The sequence below is a fragment of the Marmota marmota genome, unplaced genomic scaffold (genome assembly GCF_001458135.2).
Source record: "Marmota marmota marmota unplaced genomic scaffold, marMar, whole genome shotgun sequence".
Lineage (NCBI taxonomy): Eukaryota > Metazoa > Chordata > Mammalia > Rodentia > Sciuridae > Marmota > Marmota marmota.
In genome coordinates this window covers 36453044-36456671 of record NW_026000026.1, presented here as the reverse complement: position 1 = coordinate 36456671, position 3628 = coordinate 36453044, and the positions used below count along the sequence as shown (strand labels likewise).

Sequence of the window (3628 nt, the reverse complement as noted above, 5' to 3'; positions counted from 1 at the left end):
TACAAGGGAATAACCATCTGGGGAGCTGTATCATTCCAAATCTTCACATCCAAGGAGACCTAATGAGTTCAAGTTCTACTGAGGCAACATTTGTAAGCGAATGGGAAATGAGAGTGTGACTTCTGAGCAGAAAAATCCATATCACATTGTAATTTCATCTGGTTGATGGAAAGGATCATGAAAACAGGATCTATCCCCAGGGAAAGGGGTTGCACACATGAGCCTAGTGGTTTGCAACCCCTAGTTGTCTGGGTTTCTGGAATGGGAATTAGGAAGTAAATTGTAAGGTGATGCTAGCATGGATATTTCCTATTTTGTTCTTTACTATGCTGTTAACACCTTGAAGTGTTTCGGGTACATGCAGACGTAGAGTAAATATTTGTGGAGTCATGAAGATAAGCGTATAACTAGATATAAATAGCACCCCTGGGGTTAAATCATTATAAACTCATGGGATCATAACTGAGAAAATGTCAGACAATTTCCAGATTCTTGTAGGTAAAAGAGGTAAAAGTCCCAGTCAGACATGGAGGCTTCTTACTTAGTGATTCAGAGACCAGCACTGATTCTCTGAGTGGCCTGCAAACCAAAGGAAGAAGACTCGCTGGTGTTTGCATTGTGTAATTTCCATTTCAAGCCATCTCTCTAGTGACGTCCAGTAAAGATTCAGAATATTCACCTTTGGCAACACTGAACTTATGAACAGAAGGTGATTGTTGTTATCAAGTAGACCCCTGCTGTTCTAAATGAAGTTTCAGACCATTAGCAGCATCACCTAATTCTCTAATAAAAATTGAGATTCTCAGGTCCTGTCCCAGACCTACTGAATCAGAATTTTGAGGGTGAGATCCAGGAATGTTTTTTTGTTTAATAATCATTCAATATGCTATCCGTCGTTTTATGATATTTTAGAACAAAGCAAGTTTCACAAAGTTACATGGGGTTTTTATCTGGCACAGGGTTCAAAGAAACAGTTACCAATAGAAAATATTTCTACAACCTCAAACTAGATTATTTAGGTATATTTGCAAAATTCATCCTTATGGGATTCCTGCAGTTTTGTATTTGAAAGGACAGTTTAAAGAGATGGAAAGTTGGAATCCAGATTTTTTTTGTTATTAGAAAGATAATAGTACATAACTCAGACTTTGCAGTTTTTTATTATTCAATAAGAAAAGGGACATATTTTTATTCCTACGTGATTGTCACATATGGTCTCTTTATTCTCTCCCATGTCCCTTCAGTGTGCTTGTCTCACGAGTGCTTCCTGTGTGCATGGGTACCGTGGTATTCTGGTGTCATTTTCTTTATTGCACTCTTCACTGGGACTCCTCTACGGCTGCTGCTTTTTCTCCCTTTGCTTATAACCACTAGGAAGTGGGTTTCTCCCATTTCTCTTATCTCTGCTTTGACTTCTGCTACTCTGTTCATTTCTCTCAGATCCTCTCTTCTCTGGGTTGTGATGATGCCTTCTAGATTTTTGCCTACAATTAGGATGGCTCCACTTGCTGTCCTCTCCAGAACTTTCTTGTTTTTAAAACTGAGGCTTTTCCTTGTTGTTGTTGTTGCTTTCTCCCTTGTCACTATAACTTCTAGAAAGTTCTTCATAAAGTTTTCTCTTTTTTTACCCTTAGTCTCTTCACATTCATTTTAATTTCTGGAATGCTTGTTTTTCCTTCTTTTTAAAAAATTTTCTTTGAATGGGAGTTCATAACCCACTTGAATCAAAGTGTGAAATATGATATGTCAAGAACTATGTAATGTTTTGAACAACCAACAATAAAAAATTTAAAAAAAGTGAAACTTGGTTAATATAAAAACATCAATGGAATTATGGTGCTATTTCTCTTCTTTATATATTAAATGTGTTCATATCTTCCAGGTATACAAATCTTTAAGATAGAGGGTTTAAAAGAACATTATATCAAGCTGATATTCTCCAAACTAAAGTTGTATGGTAATTTTAGATTCTTAAGGATAACAAATTTAATTTGGGATTTATTTATATCATTTAATGCTTGACAACTGGACCTGTTATCAATAAGATATGTAAAGTATTTTGTTCCTTTTTACAGTGGGATACAATTTAAATGTATTTTTAAGTTAATGATTGCCTAATCTATTTAGAGTTTATTATTGTAAAACACAAATGCATTTTTCTACTTTTCCACAAAAAAGCTAAATTCTCTCAGCCTTTCTGTAACTCATGTTTTAAATGTAATATCATATTGTATTAGCTAACATTCAAACAAAAAATAAAAAAAATAAAAAATTTTCTTTGTAGTAATTGTAATGACTGCTTTTTGAAATCATATTAGAGGAAGAGGAGGAGAAAGAGAGGAGGAGGAGGAAGAAGAGGTTTTAAAATATTTTTATGTTTATATCTGCTCTTCTGTAACATTTTTTAATACCTTTTTTCTTTTCTACCCAATTTCCTGAGCTGCTTCTGTTTTCACTTGGTTTTGAGTGACTTTAAGAATTTAACTTCTGAATTTTCTTCACCCTCACTGGCAGCAAACTCTGAGTCAACACAGACATCATTCCGTTGCTGTGATGGATCATTTGCACCCAAGTTTCTCCCCAGTATATTTCCTTTACAGTGAAAACCCTCTATTTCTCATCTCCACTATTAGCTCCCTGAGGGTGCATTGAGAGTCCTGAGCCATCAGTGGGAACCCAACATACGCTGATTCCAGAAAATTCAAAGGACGTGCTTGAATTATGCTGACATGACCCCATTTGTGATATTTAACGCATCTCACATTTCAAAACTGAATGCCAAAGGGCTGATCTCTGGTGTTCATGTCATCTTTGGCTTATTTTTTCACATGGAGTTCCTTTCTGCTATTCAAATTTCTATTCTGTTTCTTCTTTCTCTTTATTTTCTTCCGTTAGCTCCTAGTGGAACTTCACACATGAAATTAAGGCTATTCTTTACACATTCACCTTCCATAAGAATCTGTTATAACACTTGTACTTTAGGATACTGTTGCATTAATTCAAGTTTCTTCTTATCATATAATAATTTCTGTTCTGCCATCCATACCTTTTGGATAGTGCATTCAGAGGCAGGATGAAAGTCCTTTTGGCACATGAAATTGGCAAAGGATTTCTCCATCTTGCAGTCTGAGGTAGGGAGGGCCCCTGGAAATAAGTTTTTTAATAAACCTTCTAGATAATTCTTATGTGTGCAAACGTTTGAGAAACACTGAGTTAAAAGACTTCAGAGGTCTCATGGATATCAAGAGGTTCCTATGACTTTCTTCTACTATTGTCCTGTCATATGACCTAAAATGGATCCTCCACAGCACAAAGGCAGTTGAATTTTTGACTAAGGAACAAAAGCAAATTGGCACATGTGTAAACAGATTTTGAACACCTTCTTCTTCATCACCATTAGTATAGTACCTCTTGTTTGCATAAGCATTCTTTGAATTGCTGTGAGGAAATTTAGTAACATTTCTTAGAGTTGTATCAAATAATGGTTCATAATATGGATTTGGAGCCCAGAAAAATCTGGTGTCAACTCCTACTCCACTATATATTATCAGGAGACTTTGGGCAAGTTCATCTCTGAAGGGTCAGTTTATTTTCCTAAAAAATAGCACCTAAACAGTAGCTATATAAT

At 35.5% G+C, this 3628-nt stretch overlaps 1 pseudogene; it reads right to left on the bottom strand.

Annotated features, from left to right (window-relative positions):
• Positions 1-2244: 2244 nt before the first annotated feature.
• LOC107145733 lies at positions 2245-3118 on the bottom strand (annotated as a pseudogene).
• Positions 3119-3628: the final 510 nt, after the last annotated feature.